The following is a 24,877-nucleotide window of genomic DNA, read 5'->3' as shown; positions in this document are numbered from 1 at the left end:
GTGAAGATTGTAAAATTGAATTGAAACTGCACAACAAATTATTATTATTATTATTTTTAGAAAGGAAGTGCACAACGTTTTAAAAACAGAAATAAATCAAAATAAATAAATGATGAGAGTAACTTATTGTGGCAGAGAAAAAGTCTAGAATATTATGAAACTATTGGGTTGAATAACGTGACTAGTGAAAAAAACGTGAGTGCTTAATTTTTTATTATTATTATTACTATTATTTTATCTAAATTTCACGTGCCATAAAGGTTTGAAACACCAAATTAGGAGTTAACTTTTAATAATAGTATAGTTATATATAATATATAATATAATAACAATAATAAAAAATATATAATATAGATGTAGATAAATAGATAGATAAATACTTATCATATCATATGCCATATCTTGTCAGCCTATACGTATGTCCCATAAAAAGGATAAGACTCGAATTCTATAATAATATTCCTCGTTCATTCATATTTCACACCATATATATCCATCTCTATCGCGAATTGTGAGTTGCGTTGTCCGTCTATCTAACATTTCTATCTGAATTTTAGGGTTATGTAGAATTTGGTCACACTCACACACACGTCACTAATGATAGATATGCTTCGCCAAATGACTTGTTAATGAGCTTTAAGCACGACTTGATTTCTGTCCTCTCTATTTTTTAATAAAAAATATTAAAAACTGTCATATTATAAGATTTATCAAATAAATTATTTATAAAAAAAATTAGGTTAATGGAAGATTTGTAGCCTCGTAACAATACTACATTTACTTTTTAAAAAATAAATTATTAACATGATTTTTTTAAATAAAAAAATAGAAACAATTAGGATCTGATCATGAAACTACAACTGTTCAATTAACTTGATTTTTATTATAAATTATTTAACAAACTCTATAATATAATAATTCAGATTGTGAAAATAAATTTAGAAAAACTCTCAATGGGACTCATAGCGAGGCTGCTGCAACAACGTCATATATCATAAAGACTATTGTTGATGTTAAAAAAATATATAAAATGTGTGGGAAAGTATTTTAAGTTATGTAAAGAATGTATTGAAATTATATATTTTGATATTGTGTATTTCTTATAGATAGCCCTAAGTATGTCATTAGCAAGGGTGTTTTATTTATTTTTTATTTTTATTTTTTAAATTCCCTTGGGACAAACTCTTTTTTTTATCTCATGATTTTTTTTGAACTTTTATTTAAAATATGATTTTTTTGGATATTTTATTTAGCCTTCCATTTTGAAAAATAGCAAGTTAGGTGGTTCTCAAAATCAACTAACAGGATGTGTCCTCTCTTGTAATGAGTCTTCTCCCTATTCTCTTCCTTTTTTAACTTTTTATCAATTATCAATAGGTCCTAATAGTTGGCCTTAACTTTTATTAAGTTCGATTAAAAATAAATCCTAATAAAATCGTCACTAAAAATAATCCACCGCAAAACGAATTTTTTGTATATGTCGCTGAAAATTGACAATCACTGCCTTTTTTTTTATCACAATTTTTATAAATTTTCGGTAAAATTTACAATTAGTGATGATTTATTGTGATGAAAATTTAAAATTATCGTTGAATGTTGAAAATCAATGACTTTTTATGACGTTTTTTAAACTGTTACTAAAATTTATAATTACTGACATTTTTTACAACAAAATTTTTAAATTGTCACTGGAAATTAACAATTACTAACTTTTTTTTAATGGTGTTTTATGAAAAATTCCATTAATTATTATAGAATCTATTGAATAATAAGTCGATTTTTAGAACCTACACGCAAGTCCTCTAATTTAGAGTTATAGCGATCCCGGGTTTACCCTTGTTGAACAGTGATCCGGACATGTGTCCGTGGATGTTGGTTGTTGTTTATTATCTTGTTTGCATCCTCTTTACTTTGTTTATTGAGTTATAGGATGTGTTGGGCAGGTTTGTTTCAGGTTGGTTGTGTTTGGGAGCCTAGTGTTGCTGCCCAGATTTTTGGCCCTTCGCTCGAGCCAGGAGTTTGTCGCTCGAGCGATAGTGAGGTTCATGTCTGGTGGGTCGAGCCAGGGTGGCTTCGCTCGAGCGAGTGTTGCGTCTGGTTCTGGACCTGAGAGTTGCCTTTCTTGGCTCGAGCGAGCTTTTCTTGGCTCGAGCGATCTGGATTTTTCTTCGCTCGATCGAGAACTTCTTGGCTCGAGCGAGAGTTTCTGTGTCTGGTCGCTCGAGCGAGCGTGTTTTATATCAGCGGACAGTAGCGATTTTGAACTTCAGTTTTTCACTTCTTTTTTTGATCAAACCCTAAATCTGAGACCCTCTCTCTCTAAACTTATATTCTCTCTAAGATTTGATCTCCCTAGAGTGTGAATCTAGCCTAGGGCCTTTGTTAAAAAGATAGAGGGCGTTGAGAGCTTTGATTTAATCTGAAAAAGTTTGGATTTGGAGCAAGTTGATCTTCGAGTCTTCATCTCCTTTTTGGCTTAAACTTCGAGGTAGAGATATCCTACTCCTCTCTATGGATTTTGTCTTTAAATTTTGGTATTTTGAGATGTTGGGCTTGGCTTGGTAATTTTGTGAAAGTTTGGGGCTTTTGTGTAATTTTACAAAAGTTGGGGTTTTATTCATAATAAACCTAGATGCATGTTTGGCATGGAGAAATGGAATTGATGTTGAATCATTGATGAAAATGGGACCTAAGGGTTGAAATGGTAATTATGGATAACAACCTAATTACATCGTTTAATTAATTGGGATAATTAATTGTGAGAAATGAGGAAATGAAATGTTGATTGAATATCCATTTGTGCATTTATTTTCTGTTTAGAAATAACTGCTTTGGGCTATCGGTGGAGGATAGTCGTGATTGTTGTAGACAATGCATGATGATTAGGCAAACTGAAACTAATCAATGAAATGTGTCATGGAACTTGACGGTTGATAGAATACATTAACTGTATGTATTAGGGCATATTCAATTTAGCATCCTTATGCTATGCATGCGTGCCTCATACATCAGTATTGCATGCATCGGGTTCGGCGGATCATACTAACTGCATAGTATTTCAAATCTAAACTTGAATATGTGTATCAAATGGTTGCATTTCACATGATATCCTAGGATTAGCCGGGCCTACCCTAATTGCATTCTGTATGCGTTGCATTAGGCACTTAACATGGACTTGGATCATACATTGATTGCTAATGAGTTCTTTGTTTTGGCCTGGAGTACCCTGTAAGTATTTTGTGCTTTAGCATCTCGCACGAGTGTGAATGTTAACATGACAGCATGCTTACCATGTGGCTAGATGCTTATGTGATATGAACTGGCTGAATGCCTGTGGGTGAAGGTTGGATTGCTTGAGTTGGAAGAACTCATCAAAATCATGTCTTAGCCTACTTGCGGGTAGTACCATCAAACCATTTTCAAACAAACAAACATGAAATGTTTTGTTCCAATTTCGGCGACCCAGTCTATACTTGTTTGCTGTGCACATAACATAGTAAATCTAGGCTAAATAACCGGAATAAGAACATGTAATGTTTTCAAAACAAGATATCATGGTTAGTAGAGGTTGATCTTTGATCGGGCGAGAGGGGGTGCTCATAGCTGACCTTCCCCAATTGTACCCAAGTTCCCAAGCCGAGGCAACTTTGGTGATGACGGACACGTGGCCTTAGGCAACGAGTCAGGGTTTCCTAAATTTTCCAAAATAAAATATTTAGGTGGCGACTCTGTATCTGGCAAAGCAGTCCATGTTTGACACTTCTTTTTTAAAAATTTGTTTTTCTTAAAACGATTTGCCGGATTTGGACTCTTTGGTTCAGATTAAGAACCGTGACAATTTGAGAGTCCGAATTGTAGTGAGCCCAAAATGAACAGAACGGGACTCATCCTCCCGGGGCGTTCGGGGATGTTTACACCTTGGAACTTGTAGCCCATGCAACATTCTTTTATGTTGTTTCTTTTTAGATTATCTGTCTTACATGCTATGGATTTAGACTTTAGAGGAGGTTGAATATGTTCGACATCTTTTGTATATCTCCCGTGTATTAAGAAATACAACCACATATATTTAACTAGTAAAATGATGATCGGAGTTTCATGATTATTTAACTGAAAGAGATTAAATCAAGATTATTGTATATTAATTTTTGGGGGTGTTGCACTGCACATGCGGATTAGGGGCCACACACGCATGAAGGATTCTAGAATGAGATTGGAGTTTCCTTTAAAAGCATGTGTGGTGGAAATTTCTGCACGTGCAGGAGGGCAGCCAGGGCTTTCGCATGTGTGGCCAAGCACGTGAAAAACTCAATTTTTGTGCCTCTTCTCTTCAATTGGTTGACTTACCTCATTTTCTTTTCATTTCTTTTTGACTCTCTCTCTCTCTCTCTAACACACTATTCTCTTCTTTTTTCTTTTCCCTATTTCTGAAAAAAAACCTTTACCAAACTCACACTTCTTCAAGTCCAAGCAAATTTATGAAGATTTTGGTAGCTTGTACCAAAATGATGAGCATGTCAAGGGCTTTGTTTTGATCGGTGGAGATCGAATTCTGGCGAAGTTGATTTTTGGGCTTTTCTCCTTTTCTCTCTTTGAGGTAGGGATTTCTTTGCTCATTTTCAATACGTTGTTGTAGATAGACATGTGGTAGTTTCTATTGGATTAAAAACTTGAGTTGTTGGGTTCTTTTTGAAAGGCATGGATGAGGGTTAGGGTTTTATGAGTCAGTGTTAAATCCTGTGTTTCATTGTAGATTTATGAGATTGTGTGCTTGAGGAACATGTTTAAATGGTTTAGAGTAAAAAGCCTTATTTGATTGGTTAATGGTATACGGAAAAGATGAAAGAATCATGATATGATATTATATAAATTAAGTGGAATATTATGTACTAAAAATTGTGAAATCGGGTGCCAAAGAAAGTGACAAGGGTTATTATGAACTTCATTTGTATTAATGATTGTCGATGATTTTGCAATGGTTGAGTGGTAAAACTTGTTGTGAAATCAGAATTTCGGGGAAATCAAAGGGTATTGGGAATGTTGTGCATGTATTGGATGACAGGGTTAGTTGTGGAAAACAAGTGAGATTTCGGAAACTCATTTGTGAAATTGTCAATTTAGGGAAAATCATATGAATCTATTAATTGCGTTTATAAGGAATGCGATCAAAAGTCCCAAATCCTTGTATGAATGGTTTTGAGAAGTGGAAATAATCATCAATGTGATTGCATTGTATTATGATTGTAAATTGACTAGTTGGATTTTGATAATTAAAGAGATACTTATATACTTTTGTGAAGTGAGAAGTGATAAACGGGAAGCAAGAAAAATAAATAATTTTCAAATAAGTGAATAGTTGGACTCGTGATGAAATTACCACCTTTTGAGCCAAACATAAATATTTTGTAATTTAATCATCGAAATAGAAGGAAATTAAATTATAAGTTTTGAAAACGACATGAATCTGGAGATTGAGTTAATTGAAATTGAAAGATGGAAGTTATAACGGTTCTCGTTTAGATCTGACCCTTTTCATGCTCTTAGATTCGGTATTTTGTACGATTAATTGTTGTGTGATGACCACAAAGCGTACATTATTGTTATATATTATTTGTGTAAGTTTAAATGCTTAATTATATGTTTAAGTGTGAATATCTGTTTGTTTATGAAATACCTGTTAGAATTTCTGACTTAGAGACAGAAATTGAGAGCCTTAACGGCTTCAGAAATCAAAATTTGCTAGCCCAATAGGCTAATTAGAAAATTTAGAATTTTATGGCAACTTTAATTAAAATTTGATTCAAATCAAAATAATTAGAATAAAACAATCTTAAATGATTATATTTAAGCCCCATTGTTTAGTCTTAGTCACATGTAATTAGTGAGGCTTAATCAACTTGTATATATATGTGTTAATTGAGCTTAGGAGCTCATTTCTTCAACTCTTGAACTAAAACTAGAGAGAGAGACTTGAGAATTCAACAAGTTTGGAGAGAGAAAGGTGAAGATTATGGAGATTTGTAGAAGACTTGAAGAATTGTGCTATGATTGCTCTTGAATTCAACTCTAGGTATGAAATTCATCCTTAAACTTTGAAAATGAAACATATAGAAGTTGAATTCATCAAGTTCCTAAGTTCATTTGCATGTAATTGTGTAGAGGAAGCCATACTTACCATGAATTTGGAAGAATTGAGCATGATTGTAAACATGCATGCATGAATCACCAATTTGAGTTTGAATTCCATGAAATTTTCGACATGCATGAAGCTATGTTTGAGATTTTTGAAGATCCTTCATAGTTCTAACACTTCTCATCTCATACATGGGAGTTTTGAAAAGATATGAGTGCAATTCATGTCATGCATGGTTTTTAACCTTATAGTTTAAGTGTGAATTTGGAATTTGGAGCATGATTTTGAGCAATTGGTTTCAAATTGTTTTCATGTTCTAACATGATTTACCATGTTTTTGTACCAACCATGCAAATTTTGAATCATTAAGGTGCAAGTTCGAAATTCAAGCACAATTATGGAAATTCCAGAATTCGAGCAATTCGCTCGAGCGATGGAAGTGTTGCTCGAGTGTACATTTTAAACTCCTAGTGGTTTTGCAGACAATTGCATATTGGCTTGAGCGACCAAGTGTGCAGTCAAGCGAACCCACTTTTTACTCAGTACTTGGCTCAAGCGACTATCGACTAACCGTAGAGCGTGAAAATTGAGCATTCAGTACTTTTATAGCGTTTACACACAACTCGAGCGAGCAAGTGTGTACTTAAGTGAGCCCTTTGCATATTGATGGACCACTCGAGCAACAAAGTGTGTGCTCGAGCGAACACCCTATTTTCAACAACTTTCGAAAAGCTTTCATAAGTGCATCGTTGCACCCTCATGCTTAATAGAGAATTCTTAGACATTGATTAAGACATCAATAATAAGGAATTGACGTAGAAACATACAAGAAGCGAATTGAATTAAGATTAAACGTTAAATTGAAATGTAACCTCAATGTGTTTTTGCTTTGTATTTTGTATAGGTGGACGCCCAGAGTCTAGCGTTGATTTAATCCACTGTGAATAATAACTTTATAAAGATATGTTCAAACGATATTTACTTTCAAAATTGTGAAATTTTTATGTGACTGGTTTATTGGAATGTTGTTTTCCTTCAATGAATGAAGTTCTTCTTTGAATTGTGTTCGTGGCATCTAATAGTGAGGCCCTTGCCTAATTGGCCCTTGCTTGGGGGAAACAATACCGTGGCCCAATAGCCCTCGCCCAAGAAAAACAATACCATGGCCTATCGTTACAGAGATATCTGATGTTAGACCTTCGTGGTCACATTGACTATGGAACACCGGTTGACCCTCACAGTCCCATTGATCGAATCTCGTGGTCCTATTGATCGACCTTTATGGTCTCATTGATATCGAAATATTGTTACTCTATTGGATGAATTATTTGAAAACACTATTGCTATTGTGCTATTATTGGATCATTGTGAATTGAATTGAAATAGGAATCATATTGAGACATTATCGAACTTCATTCATTTAACTTCTTTATTCTGTTATTACTGTAGACACCCCATTTTGGACCGACCTTAAGACTCAGACGTCATCGATTGAACGCTCGGTGATTGTGCATGTTGTGCTTGTTTCGAGGTTTTGGAGTTCTTGGCTGAGAGCCTCGCCTCCAGACCTCGGGACCCTTTGTACTTTGACTCGGTCCGCGGACCAAGTTTTGTTTTCTCTTCCCATAGGGAGGGAGAGGTCTTGTAGACCATCTCTCAGTGGTCGTAGGCTACTCTTTGTGGTCGTAGGCCACCGTTCCCATTTGGAGACTAGTTTCCGGTTTTCGGAGCCGTTGGCCATGCGCCTTGGCTTGGGACCGCTTAACATTCTCTGTTTGGCACGTTTTTTTTTGGATCACAACTCGTTTCCACTGTCTAGAGGGACACTGTGGTCCGGGAGACCACTTTTGTGGTTGTACGCCACTTTTGATGCTCGACAGCTGGTTTTTGGGGCTCCCGGCCACGCGTCTTGCCTCCCAAACCCTCGTCTTGCATCCGTTTTGGTTTATCTTGGGTACAAACCTTACTTTCCATGTTTGAGAAGTGGTACAAGGGTGGGAGACCAGATTTCTCCTCGAAAACCACTTTTCTCCCTGCCAGCCGATTTTCTGGTTGGGAAACTGGTTTTCTTGGTCTTTGGGCCACATTTTCTGGTTTCCCACCCCACCATTAGCTTCCTTTCAGTGTGGAGACCACCAATTACCATGGCCAACCACTTTTTTTTTGGGAAACCACTTTGGGTGGTCGGCCGACCACTAAAAGTAGCAGGCCGACCACCTTTTCTGGTCGGCAAGTTTCCTCCTGTTTTGTCTGATTGAATGGATGCCAGCTGTGCCAGCTGGAGGGCACAGACTGTATCCTCCATACACGTGTATGGAGGGATTGCATCCAAGTTTAGCTTTTCCAAGAAGTTTGAACCCTTTGTTTCTTCTATAAGAGAGGCTCTCCCTCTCCTTGAACCAGGTTCAGAAAAATTTCCTAAGGCACAAGCACATATCTCTCTCTATATCTCTATATTTTGAGCCAAAAGTGTGTATGGCTCTTGACCTTTAACACCCCAACTCTTAGCCATACATCCTCACCATTGAACTGAGGTTCCTAGAGGTTTTTTTTTGGAGGTTTAAAGGGTGGTTTTTGGTGAGGAACTTGCTGGTTTTGTTGAGCTTCAAGGGTAATCTCTTTTCTCTCTTTTTAAGCTTCGTCTTGATCACTCTCTTAGCCATACTTGCATGCTTATTTGAGCTTTGTTGCCAACTGAAAAAAGCTCCATATTTAAGTGTTTTTCATGTTTGTTTAAGGCCCTTTTGGTGCTGAGGGTCATCTTCCCTCTTGCATGCCCTATTTGGCCTTGTTTTGTGCCATGCCATATGGCCTTTGAGTTAACCCTTGCATGGCCTTTTAGCCACTGAAATCCAGTAGATTTTTAGTGGTAGGAATGTGGTTTTGAGGTCCTAAATCAGAGAGGGGTGACCCTCTCTCTTTTGGTCTTGCTTGCTTGCATTTTTGGCCTACCAAAGGAGCATGTGTTTTCATACTTTTAAGGCTCAGTTCAGGCACTTTTTGGTGACTTTTTGAGCCTACCTAGACTCTATCTATGGCTGGTTTGGTCACCTTGGGTTTGCCTCTTGCATGTGTAGAGTAATCCCTTTTGTGGCTTATCAAAGTAGCATGTCATTCTTGCATGTATTGGTCATATTTCAGTGGGTTTTTGGTTATCATTTGGCATGCCATGGCTCTGTTTTTGGCTGGTTTGGTAGCCTCTCACATGCTTCATATGTTGTAGTGTAAATCATGTTTACTAGCTTAGAATGCATGATGTTTTGGCCCTCAATTCTTGCATATTTTGGCCATGCTCCAACCTAGTTTTGTTTATATTTTGGGCTGCCTTAGCTGTGTTTTGAGTCCTCTTGGTTGAAAGATGCTTGCCATGCATGCTTGTAGTGTAATAGCCTTGACTAGCTTCGAGTTTTGAAATCCCTTGCATGCTTAACTTGAGGTATTTTCATGTTTTGGCATCATTGAGCATGATATTTCAGAGCATATAGGGCTGTCATACTTCCATGTTTTCCACTCTTTAAGTGCCCTTGAGAGTTGTGCTTTTATACCCTATTTTGTAAGCCATTGCATGAGCTTCATTTTTGTGCCTTTCAAGCCATCATCCCAACTCCTTTTGCTAATGTTTTGGGCTTGCATAGGGTTTGTTTGGAGTTGGTTTGGCCATTTGAGCATTGCCTTGCATGCCTATAGTGTAATACACTTCACTAGTTTCGATGCTTGAGCCATTCAACATGCATTACATGAGTTGTTTGCATAATTCGAAGTCATTTTGTATGCCATTTCAGAGCTGAAACATGTGTCATTGCACTCCATATTTCATCCTTTCAATGCGTTTGGAAAGTTGTGTTTTGTGCCTTAGACGTGGGGCCGTTGCATTGTGCATGATCGTATGTGTTTTGATGCCTTATTCCATCATCTATTGGCCACTGATTTGGGTGTGGTTGAGGCCTATCCATTTTGGTTTAAGTCCATTTTGCATTGAGTATGCCATTGTAGTTCATAGCATTAAGTATGCCACGTTGTCGCATGATTGATCATTGCATTGTTCATGCCTTGTTCATCTCATTGTGTATGATAGTTTCTATGTGCATTGTGTATGCTAAGTGTCATGTGCATTGAGTATGTCATTGTTAGTTCATAGCATTGTGTATGCTAGTTGCATGTTTGCATGACTTAGTTGCATTACATTGAGATTGCATGCTAGAGTTGCATTGGTGCATGCCTTGTTTGTTGCATTGTGTTTGGAATAGGGGTTAGTCCAAACACGGGGAACGAGGGACGTTTCATGCTTGAAATGATGAAACGTGCCTCGATTCTAGATCGCCGACACTCTTGACTACCCATGACAGAGTTGTTGGCTTTAGGTGCTTGTATGTGCATTCATTTCACATTGAGTCGTGCAATTCGACTCCTCGGCCATCATGCATCGAGAAGCATGATTGGTGGCCCGATGGTCAAGGACTACACTCCCTTGAGCTTATGTAATGATGGGGAGAGTGGTCGGGCACACGTGTTGCGAATACTTTGGCATCTCTCTCTCTTGCCTTCTGTTGCAGAAAACCAGAAACCAGGGGTAGAAACTGGTCGGCCGACCAGATTTAGTGGCTGGCCTGTTACTTTTTCTGGTTTTTCATCACAAAAGTGGTCGGCAGGTTGTCTCCAAGGCGAATAGCTGGTCGGCAACCTTCCCACATATTCACAGGGTGGAGTTTCAGTCTTCTGGAGCTTTGTACATTGTTCTGAGGTCAATTGCAAACAGAGGCAAGTCGGGGCATCGCAAGGGATTTCCGAACAAGGTAATTCAAGCATGCATGCATCCTTTGTCATTCAAAGCAGAGTTGGGGCAGCCCACATTCATTTAGTTTGCATGCTCATTTAGATTGCTTACTTAATTAATGTTGTGTAATAAGTAGTTGTAACTTGTTATTCATTTTGTCGTGTAATAACTAGTTTAATTAGATTAGTTTAGATTAGCTAGCTGGTTCTGTATTATTTACTCGGACCCTCCGTAGAGAGGGCGGATTTTGTAATAAGTGTGCGTGTGTGTGATGCATGTCTTCCAACCCCCACTTCTTTCTCCCTTTTATTTACTAGCTTACGATGGTTAGTTTTGGGGCATGTTTCAATTAGCATCCTTATGCTCGCATGTTTGCATCCACTCATCTGTCTTGCATGCACCGGGCTCGGCGCATCATACTAACTGCATTGTATTTCAATTCCTATTTGAATACATGTATCAAGTTGCATTTCACATGACATTTTAGAATAGCTGAGCCTATCTTAGTTGCATTTTGCATGTGTTGCATTAGGCATGCTTGATATAGCTAGGATCATGAATGATTACTAACTATCTTCTATTTTGGCTTGGAGTACTTGGTGAGTGTTTATGCTTTGCATCCTTGTGTGTATGTGAGTGACTGCCATGATAGCATGCTTGCCATGAGGCTATTTGCTTATGTGATATAATTGCCTGAATGCCTGTGAGTGAAGGTTGGATTACTTGAATTGGAACCATTCATTGATTGCAAGTTTCAAGCCCACTTGAGAGTGGCAAATCACCATGTTTTCTAAGCCCACTTGAGGGTGGCAAAATCCATATTTTAGCCTAATTGCGAGTAGCAAACCGTTTTAAAAAACAAACATGAGATGTTTTGTTCCAACTTAGGCGATCTAGTCTATACTTGTGTGTTGTGCGCATTACTTAGTAATTCTAGCTAATAATTGGAATAAGAACACATGTGTTTTAAAAAACAAGAAATCATGTTTAGTAGTGGCCGATCTTTGATTGGGTGAGCGGGCGTGCTCATTGCATGACCTTCCCCTCTCGTACCCAAGTTCCCGAGCCGAGGCAACTTTGGTAATGACGGACACGTGGTTTAGGCACGAGTCAGGGTTTTCTAAATTCCCCCAAAATAAAATATTTAGGTGGCGACTCTGTATCTGGTAAAACAGTTCATGTTTGGCACTTCTTTCTAAAAATCAGTATTTCAAAATGATTTGCCGGATTTGGACTCTTTGGTGATTTATCGATCCTGCATTGGACTCTGTGAGATTAGATTCAGAACCGTGACTTTGAGTCCAAACTGTAGTGAAGCCCAATGAACAAAACGGGATTTTCTTGGGACGTTCAGGCGCGTCTACAGTTTCGGCGACTCTGCTGGGGATTTAGAGAACTTGACTTGAACTCACGATATCTTGTTTTGATTACACTTATGTGTTTCTTTGAAATTGCATTTGCATTGGTGCGCCTAGGACACTGTGTTTGCCATCTGCTATTCTTGAATGGTTTGTCGGAGGCTCGCTTTGAGAAGCGTACCATAAGGCTGACCGGTTACGGGCTCTGCCACGATGGGAACACAAACCTTGATTTTTACCGGGGCACCCATTTTTGACCATTCGACCTAGTACATATTCGGAATCTATAGTGACCATCCCAAACTAGGATAGGTTGCTTACCCGATTATAGGTTGTTTGAAACCACTGCATGCGTAATGAAACCCTAGCTCCTGGCAAAATTGGATAGGGAAACCCTACCTCTCTATAGGGGTGTTTTGGCTCTTCCTTGCTTGATTATGTGCTTTTATAGTTGGCCTCGACAGGAATGCATGTATCAGTTTGCAAGTCTGGGTATCAGGCCTGCGGGCATCAGTATTTTGGAATCAGTTTTACCTGAGGGTATCAGTTTACATGTAGAATTTTGGGCAGAATTCAGTAAAGTGTACAGTCATTCAGCTATGCTCAAATCTGTTCTGGTGAAATTGGGCAGAAATGCTGCCAGTTTTCTCTTTTGCTAGGGGTAGTCTTGGAACCATAGCTTCAGAAGGCTCCAATATCCCCCGGTACGTTGGACTTGTGCTGATAGACTTTGTCAGGTCAGAGATTCAGTTCAAGGGCAAATCAGTGTTCCTTTGCCAGAGGCAGGGTAAAAAGGTCAGTCAGGCGCAGATCATCAGTTCAACAGTCTTCGGATCAGCAGTCATTATCCATCTCGCCTATGTGCAGTTGGGTTGAGATATCTGCTTTTACCACAGAGACAGATATTCAAATAGATCAGTTAGATCAGGGCAGTATGGCAGGAATGGAAGAGATGATGCATTAGCTCCAGGAAAGTATGAAAACCACGCAGCAGGACGCTGCTCGCCAAGCAAAATTTGCCAAACAGCAGGTAGAGGTAATTATCAGGCTATAGCAGCAGACTGGAGTATGTGCTTCACACCAAGCTCCTCCCCCATCAAGAGTTCCTATACTTGAGGAGACAGTTAACGTCCAAGATGATACGGACATTCCAATAAGGCTGGCTCTGCCCCCGATCCTACCCCAGCTATCCAAAGCTCAAACCAACCTACCGGATTCTCCTTTTGAGTTCGAGGTGGACCCCACAGCGTTGAAAGTGAGCAAGCTTAAAAAGCTATTCAAGAAGTCTCAAGGTGTGAAGCCCATTCTGGATATTAAGGATGGGTACACCGACTCGGTCGTGACGTTGCCGGACCGATTTAAGATGCCACACATAGATCGCTTTGATAGGTTTGGAGATCATATGGTGCATCTGCAACTGTTTTCAAATATACTAAGGCTTATGGGCCTCTCCAGATTGCAGAAGCTTTCCTTGTTTGGTCGGACCCTGTCGAGTGTAGCGGCTATTTGGTATACAAAACTGGAGGACTCCGTCAAGAGGAATTGGGAGGAGATGGCAGAGGCCTTCATAGCTCAATACTCCTATAACACACAGATTGATATTACAACCCATGATCTTGAGACCACTAGGCAAGAGCTGAAGGAGAGTTTCTCCGATTTTGTAACCCGGTGGAGGGCTAAGGCCTCGATGATGACCATCAGGCCTGTTGACAAAGATCAGATTCGGATGGTTGTACGCAACCTCCAGCCCAAGCTCATGCAGAAGATGATCGTTCTCCCCCTCCTCACCTTTGCAGATCTACATGAGATTGGGGTACAGATCGAGGACGCTATGAAGCAGGGCCTCATTGACCAGGAGAAAGAGCAGCCCAGGAGGGCGTTTTCCCGTAGTTCGAATGCGACCACCAGTGGTGATGCAGCTGCAAGATCTTCTGAAGTGGGCATGGTCACCACCACCGCATCAAAAACAGCTACCTCATTCACTGCTGCATCTGGAAGTAGCTCACAAAAAACCAAATATCCACCTCGAGTCAAGAGGGTTTTTACCCCACTTTATATGCCTTTGTCAAAGGCTCTAGAGGTCTTACTCCGGAAAGGATATCTGAAACCGTTGGAACAACGGGCTCTACCTGATCCTATCCCTCCAAAGCATGACCAGACTAAATACTGTGCCTTCCATCAACAAACCAGTCATGACACTGACAGTTGCTTTCGTCTTCGCCATGATGTACAAGATCTGTTTGACAACAAGGTCATCGCCACACCAGCTCGGCAAAGTCTATCGCCACTGGATCAGTGAACTTGGGGGATAGTACGAATATGTGATCAGGGGATGAACCACTTGCGGGCAGTGCTCAGTTTACTCCAGATGTGGCGTATGGAACGCACTGTTTTGAGCATTTGTGAATGATAGTTTTTGTACTTTCTGACTCGGGTATTGAGTCAATTTTGTTATGTCGTTTAGAGTCTGTCCCGTTGTATAGAGTCAGTCTTTTCATACTGAGTCAGTTGGGTCTGTCTTGTTGTATCAAGTCAGTCCTGTTTTGTTAAAGTCGGGTGATCCCAGGGGCGTTACCTCGGATATCATTATTTTGTTTTGTGTTTGTCTTTTCGCTTTCTTTTGAGTCTGTTTTTGCCGGGGAGCCAGTTACCCTAGAAGATTTAATTGAAATAGCTGTGGCTTTCATGCTTTTGTGCTTGTTTCTACTTTGAGCCTGTTGTGCCAGCAAACTTGAATAAAATGGCAGTGCTTTTCACCTGCTTTTCTGTGCCTTTAATTCATTACATCGACCCAAGTTTTTGAAAACCTTTGTGAACATTGTGATGAAAACGAAGAGGAAGGAATTCCTTGGGTTTTGCAAAATTTGATCAATTGAGAGAAAGAGAGGCATGCTAAGCCCTTAATGAATGAGATCATGTTTGTTAATGTGAGTACTGAGAAGGATCCTAGCTTGATCCAGATTGGTTCCACACTGTCTTTAGCGCGAGCGATTAGTCACTTTCTTAAAAGATTTCAAAAAATGTTTTGCGCTGTCCTGCGAAGACCTGCGTGGAATCGCTCTTGAGATTGTGCAGCTTAGGATCGCTCTCAGCCCTGAGACTCAAGCCCTCACTTTCAAACCGTGAACTTGGATTCAGAATGTTCAACGGTCAAACACAATGTGAAGCCTATGTGGCCAGATTTGAAGCAGCCCATGAACTAGGGGCAAGGAGGTCAAAAATAATCAAAAGAAAGCTTGCAAAGCCGGATAAGAAGCACCCCTCGAACTAGGGGCAAAAAATGTCAGATGTGCTCGAAGAGTCAAAAATGGGGTCATTGCTCAAGCTAATGAAGATCGGCAAGAACGCCAAATCCCAGAAGGGAGGAAAGAAGAAAGTATTGCCAAAGGACAGCCAAGTTCTTATCCACAACACTAGGGGCAAATTCAGCCCCCCATTGGATGGACTCCTGCATCGTCAGTGTATATTCAGTGGGTTTTTCGTCATCATTTGACGTGCCATGACTCTGTTTTTGGCTGGTTTGGTAGCCTCTCACATGCTTCATATGCTTGTAGTGTAAATCATGTTTACTAGCTTAGAATGCATGATGTTTTGGCCCTCAATTCTAGCATATTTTGGCCCTCAATTCTAGCATATTTTGGACATGCTCCAACATAGTTTTGTTTATATTTTGGGCTGCCTTAGCTCTATTTTGAGGCCTCTTGGTCGAAAGATGCTTCCCATGCATGCTTGTAGTGTAATAGCCTTGACTAGCTTCGAGTTTTGTAGTCCCTTGCATGCTTAACTTGAGATATTTTCATGTTTTGGCATCATTGAGCATGATATTTCAGAGCATATAGGGCTGTCATACTTCCATGTTTTCCACTCTTTAAGTGCCCTTGAGAGTTGTGCTTTTATACCATATTTTGTGAGCCATTGCATGAGCTTCATTTTTGTGCCTTTCAAGCCATCATCCCAAATCATTTTGCTAATGTTTTGGGCCTGCATAGGTCTGTTTGGAGTTGGTTTGGCCATTTGAGCATTGCCTTGCACGCCTATAGTGTAACACACTTCACCAGTTTCGATGCTTGAGCCATTCAACATGCATTACATGAGTTATTTGCATAATTCAAAGTCATTTTGTATGCCATTTCAGAGCTGAAACATGTGTCATTGCACTCCATATTTCATCCTTTCAATGCGTTTGGAAATTTGTGTTTTGTGCCTTAGACTTGGGGCCGTTGCATTGTGCATGATCGTATGTGTTTTGATGCCTTATTTCCATCATCTATTGGCCACTGATTTGGGTGTGGCTAAGGCCCATCCATTTTGGTTTAAGTCCATTTTGCATTGAGTATGCCATTGTAGTTCATAGAATTGAGTATGCCATCTTGTCGCATGATTGATCATTGCATTGTGCATGCCTTGTTCATCTCATTGTGCATGTTAGTTTCTATGTGCATTGTGTATGCTAAGTGTCATGTGCATTGAGTATGCCATTGCAAGTTCACAGCATTGTGTATGCTAGTTGCATGTTTGCATGTTATCCCTTGCTGTTTGCATGACTTCGTTGCATTGCATTGAGATTGCATGCTAGAGTTGCATTGGTGCATGCCTTGTTTGTTGCATTGTGTATAGAATAGGGGTTAGTCCAAACACGGGGAACGAGGGACGTTTCATGCTTGAAATGATGAAACGTGCCTCGATTCCCAGTCCCCGACACTCTTGACTACCCATGATGGAGTTGTTGGCTTTAGGTGCTTGTACGTGCATTCATTTCACATTGAGTCGTGCAATTCGACTCCTTGACCATCATGCATCGAGGTGCGTGATTGGTGGCCCGAGGGTCAAGGACTACACTCCCTTGAGCTTATGCAATGATGGGGAGAGTGGTCGGGCACACATGTGTTGTGAATACTTTGCCGTCTGTCTCTCTTGCCTTCTGTTGCAGAAAACCAGAAACCAGGGGCAGAAACTAGTCAGAAGACCATATTTAGTGGCTGGCCGACCACTTTTTCTAGTTTTTCACCACAAAAGTGGTCGGCAGGTGGTCTCCAAGGCCAATAGTTGGTCGGCAACCTTCCCACAGATTCCCAGGGTGGAGTTTCAGCCTTCTGGAGCTTTGTGCAGTGTTCTGAGGTCAATTGCAAACAGAGGCAAGTCAGGGCATCGCGAGGGATTTCCGAACAAGACAATTCAAGCATGCATGCATCCTTTGGCATTCAAAGCAGAGCTGGGGCAGCCCACATTCATTTAGTTTGCATGCTCATTTAGATTGCTTACTTTGTTAATGTTGTGTAATAAGTAGTTGTAACTTGTTATTCATTTTGTCGTGTAATAACCAGTTTAATTAGATTAGCTTAGATTAGCTAGTTGGTTCTGTATTATTTACTCGGACCCTCCGTCGAGAGGGCGGATTTTGTAATAAGTGTGTGTGTGTGTGATACATGTCTTCCAACCCCCAATTCTTTCTCCCTTTTATTTACTAGCTTACGATGGTTAGTTTTAGGGTATGTTTCAATTAGCACCCTTATGCTTGCATGTTTACATCTACTCATCTGTCTTGCATGCACCGGGCTCGGCGCATCATACTAACTGTATTGTATTTCAATTCCTATTTGAATACATGTATCAAGTTGCATTTCACATGACATTTTAGAATAGCCGAGCCTATCTTAGTTGCATTTTGCATGTGCTGCATTAGGCATTCTTGACATAGCTAGGATCATGCATGATTACTAACTATCTTTTGTTTTGGCTTGAAGTACTCGGTGAGTGTTTATGCTTTAGCATCCTTGCATGTGTATGAGTGACTGCCATGATAGCATGCTTGCCATGAGGCTATTTGCTTATGTGATATAATTGCCTGAATGCCTGTAGGTGAAGGTTGGATTACTTGAATTGGAACAATTCATTGATTGCAAGTTTTAAGCCCACTTGAGAGCGGCAAATCACCATGTTTTCTAAGCCCACTTGAGGGTGGCAAAATCCGTATTTTAGCCTAATTACGAGTAGCAAACCGCTTTAAAAGACAAACATGAGATGTTTTGTTCCAACTTAGGCGATCCAGTCTATACTTGTGTATTGTGCGCATCACATAGTAATTTTAGCTAATAATCGGAATAAGAACACATGTGTTTTCAAAAACAAGATATCATGTTTAGTAGTGGCCGATCTTTGATCAGGCGAGCAGGGGTGCTCATTGGATGACCTTCCCCTCTCGTACTGAAGTTCCCAAGCCGAGGAAACTTTGGTAATGATGGCCACGTGGCCTTAGGCACGAGTTAGGGTTTCCTAAATTCCCCCAAAATAAAATGTTTAGGTGGCGACTTTGTATCTGGTAAAGCAGTCCATGTTTGGCACTTCTTTCTAAAAATTAGTTTTTCAAAACGATTTGTCGGATTTGGACTCTTTGGTGATTTATCGATCTTGCATTTCACTTTGTGAGATTAGATTCAGAACCGTGACTTTGAGTCCGAACTGTAGTGAAGCCCAATGAACAAAACAGGATTTTCCCTAGATGTTCGGGCGCGTCTACAATTACTCATTGAGGCCTAGCTCACAATTTATATTTATATGTAGGTGAGAAAACTGAGCATCATGGATAGAGAAGCCTTGGAGTCTACCCCTGTGTTAGCCGTTTTGAAAGCTACCTAGTTGGAGTAAGCTTGGGCTTGAGTGGAGCCAAGCAAGACAAAACCCTAGTGTGATACATTTTTATTTTCTATTTTTGTTTCATTATTTGTGGGTTATTTTGAACTTAAATCTATGGATGTATCTACGGATGTTTCAATTATGTACATAAGTAGGAGTGGCTGTACAACTATTATATGAGGTTTTTCTTGTATGCGTAACTCAATAGTTCATTTTTATGTTTCATATTGCTTCCGGTAAGCCTCGTAAATTATATTAAGATTGATTTTGTTTATTGAGACAATAGGTAATTTCAGTATTACTGGCCGGTCAAGATGCTAAACATATAGTGGCAGCTTTGGATCGTGATAGAGTAGTATCGGAGCGCGAGTTACATCTCACTCACATGACCATTGAGCTATAGGGAGTCTAGAAAATACTTGAGGATTGCATTCTTGTGCATTTGAATATTAGAGTGAGATAACTTGCGCATAATTGAATATATGAAATTGTGTGTGTGAGTATATTGTGTTCGTTATAATACAAAGTTTCATATAAAAAATGATGAGAACAAGAGGTGATGAGCTAGAGGAATCAACATCCTAAAGGTTGGACAGGATCGCAAGGATGATGCATGACATGGCCGAGACCACAGTGGCAACAACAACAACCACCACCCCCCACCGCCAATGCCTGTGCCATCTCTAGTACCGGGTTGTCAGACTGGTGATTGTACTATTGCATTGACTAAGGAATTATAGAAGATGAAACTGTTCTTGTTTCATAGGGGGATAGAACCACTTGAAGCTGAAGCCTAGGTATTTGGAATAGAAAAACTGTTTGAGGTGTTTCCTTGTACTGAGACTCAGAAAGTCTTGTTAGCTGCATTCACCTTTGAAGATAAAGCAAGGTGTTGGTGGAAGGTGTTGGTGGATGTTAGTTCATGAAGAAAACAAAGATATCAGCTGGGCTCGAATCCTAGAAATTTTTTACGAGAAGTACTTTCCTCAGTGTGTCAGAGATAGAAAAGTGTTAGAGTTTGCACAATTAAAGAAAGGAAACAAGTCAGTTGCTAAGTATGAGACCCGATTTACAGAATTGGCCCATTTTGTGCCACATTTGATAGACACTGACTACAAAAAGGCAAGGAAGTTTAAGGGAGGCCTATGCGATTCAATCTTGGAGAGCGTTAATGTGCTGAAATTGCCAAAATATGTGGATTTACTAGATAGGGCATTGATGTTAGAAACAAACATGACCAACCGTAATTAGAAGTTTGAATGGAGAGGCAAAAGACAACATTTTAATAAGGGAACAACGTCAACAAACAAGAAGTCAAAGTCTGGGGCTTCCAATAACTCCGGGTCAATCCAAAGTGGTAACTCAATACATACTTGCATTGTGTGCGGGAAAAAGCACCAAGGTGTTTGTTATCATACTACAAGGGCCTACTATCAGTGTAGAAAAGTCGGGCATATGGCAAAAGATTGTACATAGCCACGTCTAGGTAGTAACCGAGGTGCTACTAATTCTACCGAGTCTATTCCAACAGCAAAACCAGCCGCAACACCACCCGCAACAAGAAATGATTTGAGACGAGGAAGAGTTTTTGCTCTTTTACCAGGGGATACTTAGAACACGGAGGTAGCAGTGTCAGGTACAATTTCTGTTTGTGATCAACATGCATATGTCTTAATTGATTTAGGATCTACACATTCATTTGCCTCTATGGTGTTTGCTGAATCTCTGAATAGACCTATGGAAACATTGAGACATATATTGTGTGTTATATCACTTATGGGGGGATCTATGTTATGTTCAACTGTATATGCTGCATGTGAATTGGTACTCAGGAATGCTGTTTTGTATGCTGATTTAATACCTATAGACATGAGACACTTTGACATTATTTTGGGTATGGATTAGCTATCTAAATACCATGCAAGCATTGATTGTGCTTTAAAGTGAGTGATATTCTGACCTCCCAGACAAGATGAATTTTATTTTGAGGGAAAGGGGGTAGTTCCATCACCATATCTTATATCTGCCATGAAAGCTTAAAAATTGATTAGCAAGGGTTGTCAAGGGTATTTATGTAGTGTAACGATTGAACAAACCATGGAAATTATCCTAGACAGTATACCAGTGGTGAAGGACTTTCTTAATGCATTTTCGGATGAGTTACCCTAACAACTAGTCGATGGAGAGATTGAATTCACAATTGATATAATACCGGGTACACAACCAATATCTAAAACTCCTTACTGCATGTCTACTACAAAAATCAAAAAATTGAAAATTCAGTTCTAGGAATTGCTTGATAAAGGGTTTATTCGCCCAAATACATTGTCGTGGGGTGCACCAGTCCTTTTTGTGAAAAAAAAAGATGGTACTCTTCGTCTATGTATCGACTATCAGGAACTCAATAAGGTAACCGTGAAGAATAAATATTCGTTGCCTGATATTGACGATTTATTTGATTAGTTGTAGGGGGCTAAGATATTTTGAAAATTAACTTGAGATCGGGATATCATCAATTGAAGGTAAGGGCTGAAGATATTGAAAAGACTGCCTTCCGAGCCAGGTACGGACACTATGAGTTTTTAGTCATACCTTTTGGAGTAACAAATGCATGCATTCATGGATTGGATGAATATAATTTTTAGACCCTTTTTTTGATGAATTCATTGTTCTGTTTATTTATGACATTTTGATCTATTCAAAAAATAGAAATGACCATGAACAACACTTGAGAATGACCCTTCAGTCACTTAGGGAAAAACAATTGTATGGGGAAATTCAAAAGTTTGAATTCTAGTTAGATAAGATTGCATTTTTGGAACATGTCATCGATAAAGATGGTATCTCTATTGACCCTCAAAAGATAGAAGCAATTATTGATTGGCCTGCCTCGATGAACGTGACCGAGGTTCGCAGTTTTATGGGATTGGCAGGTAATTATTAGAGATTTGTTAAAGACTTCTAAAAAATTGTTGTATTGTTGACCCAATTCACTAGAAAAGGGGAACCATTTACATGGACAAAACATAGGGAATCAACTTTTTTAGAACTGAAAACAAGATTGACCACAGCTCCAATCATCACTATACCCTTAGGTACTGAAGGATTTGTAATTTATAGCGATGCATCTTATAAAGGTTTGGGTTATGTTTTAATGCAGAATAGCATAGTGATTGTATATGCCTCTCGACATTTGAGACCACATGAGAAGAATTACCCAACACATGACTTAGAGCTTTTCGTAGTTGTGTTTGCATTGAAAATATGGTGACATTACTTGTATGGGGCTAAATGTGAAATGTGCACAGATCATAAAAGCCTGAAGTACTTCTTCATGTAGAAGGAATTAAATATGTAATAGAGGCGATGACTTGAATTGATCAAAGACTAGGATCTACAAATTCGTTACCACTCGGGCAAGACCAATACCGTAGTAGATGCAATTAGCAGAAAGCATGTGGGAGGTTTAGCTTGTTTGATTACAGATCAGAAAGACCTTCTACAAGAATTTGAAAAGCTTGAAATAGAAGTGGTGCCTTATGATCAAAATGGTCTGATAACTGCAATGTTCGCATAACTGCGATGTTTGCACAACCGGCAATTATTGAAGAGATCAAACAAAAGTAAATGAATAATGAGTTTCTGAAGAATACTTGTGATGAGTTTGAAGCTAAACTTAAACTGGGATTCACAATTTATGACTCAGTATTAAAATTTCAGGGGAGACTTTGTGTTGCTAATGATACAAAACTAAAAAGAAGAATTCTAGAAGAAGCTCATAAGTTAATGTTTGCTATGCACCCGAGGAATACCAAAATGTATCAAAATTTGAAGTTAGTGTATTGGTGGCCCAATATGAAAAGAGAGATTGCCAAATTCAACTCCAAATGCTTATAGTTTCAATAAGTGAAAGCAAAGCATTAGAAACAGGCAGGCTTACTTCAATCCCTCCCTATTCTGGAATGGAAATAGGAATACATAACCATAGACTTCGTCGTTTGTCTACCTTGAACATCTAGAGGTATGAATAATATTTGGGTTATAGTTGATAGGTTGACAAAGTCTGCCCATTTTCTTGTTGTGAAAACCTCATTTAATACCTATTGACTTGCCACCATTTACAGTGATGAGATTATCCATTTACATCGAGTTCTAGTGTCGTTTGTATCAGATAGGGATCCTAATTTTGTTTCTAAATTTTGGCATAGTGTATAGAATGCAATGGGAATAGAGTCAAGGATCAACACAACTTTTCATCTGCAAACTGACGGATGAACAGAGACAATTATTCAGATTTTAAATGACACACTTTGTATGCGTGTGTTGATATTCCAAGATAGTTGGGAAATGTATTTGCAATTAGCTAAATTTGCCTATAATAATAGTTTCCACGCTAGCATCAGTTTGGCGCCATATGAGGCACTGAATGGTAGAAAGTGTAGATCTCCTATTTGTTGGACTGAGGTTGGTGATAGGTCTATATATGGAACAGAACTTGTACAGTAAATGACTGAAAAGATGAGATCATTCAACAATGGCTCAAAACTGTACCAAGCCGATAGAAGAGTTATGCAGCTCAGCAAAGAAGAGATTTGGAGTATGAAGTGGGAGATCATGTGTTTATCAAAGCAACACCGAAGAAAGGGCAGACAAGATTCGGTAGAAAAGGGAAACTAACTCCTCCTTACAGACCGTTCTAGATCCTTGAAAGATTAAGTCATGTTGCTTATCAAATTGCCTTACCACTGGGAAGGGAACAAATACACAATGTATTTCATCTGTCTATGCTTCGAAGGTACCTCAGAGACCCATTTCACGTAATTGTTTATCATTGAATTGCTCTAGATGAAGATATGATCTACAAAGAATGGCTGGTGTAGATTATTAACCGACAGGTGAAACAATTGAGAAATAGATCAATTCCGATGGTGAAAGTAGAATGGAGAGAACATTATGGGAAAGAAGCCACTTGGGAAAAAGAAGATGAGATGAGACAACGATACTCGCATTTGTTTCCGGACGAAGGTAACTTAAGTTTGGAGGGCCATACTTTCTAAGGGGGAGAGACTGTGACGACCCCAATGCATACATTATTGTTTCATATTATTTGTGTGAGTTTATTTGCTTAATTATATGTTTAAGTGTGAATATCTGTTTGTTTATAGAATACCTGTTAGAATTGTCGACTTAGAGACAGAAATTGAGAGCCTTAACGGCTTCAGAAATCGAAATTAGCTAGCCCAATAGGCTAATTAGAATATTTAGAATTTTAGGGTAAATTTAATTAAAATTTGATTCGAATCAAAATAATTAGAGTAAAATAATCTTAAATGATTAGATTTAAGCCCCATTGTTTAGTCTTAATCACATGTAATTAGCTAGGCTTAATCAACTTGTATATATATGTGTTAATTGAGCTTAGAGCTCATTCCTTCAACTCTTGAGCTGAAACTAGAGAGAGAGAGACTTGAGAATTCAACAAGTTTAGAGAGAGAAAGGTGAAAATTGTGAAGATTTGTGGAATGCTTGAAGAATTGAGCGATGATTACACTTGAATTCAACTCTAGGTATGAAATTCATCCTTAAACTTTGAAAATGAAACATATAGAAGTTGAATTCATCAAGTTGCGAAGTTTATTTGCATGTAATTATGTAGAGGAAGCTATACTTACCATGAATTTGGAAGAATTCAGCATGATTGTATACATGCATGCATAAATTACCAATTTGAGTTTGAATTCCATGAAATTTTCCACATGCATGAAGCTATATTTGACACTTTTGAAGATCCTTCATAGTTCTAACACGTCTCATCTCATACATGGGAGTTTGCATGGTTTCAACCTTACAGTTTAAGTTTGAATTTGGAATTTGGAATTTGGAGCACAATTTTGAGCAATTGGTTTCAAATTGACTATGTTTTCATGTTCTAAAATGATTTACCACGTTTTTGTACCAACCATGCAAAGTTTGAATCAT

The sequence above is a fragment of the Camellia sinensis genome, chromosome 4 (genome assembly GCF_055761805.1).
Source record: "Camellia sinensis isolate YWXY chromosome 4, ASM5576180v1, whole genome shotgun sequence".
In the NCBI taxonomy this organism is placed as follows: Eukaryota; Viridiplantae; Streptophyta; class Magnoliopsida; order Ericales; family Theaceae; genus Camellia; species Camellia sinensis.
Note: the sequence above shows the minus strand (reverse complement) of the source record.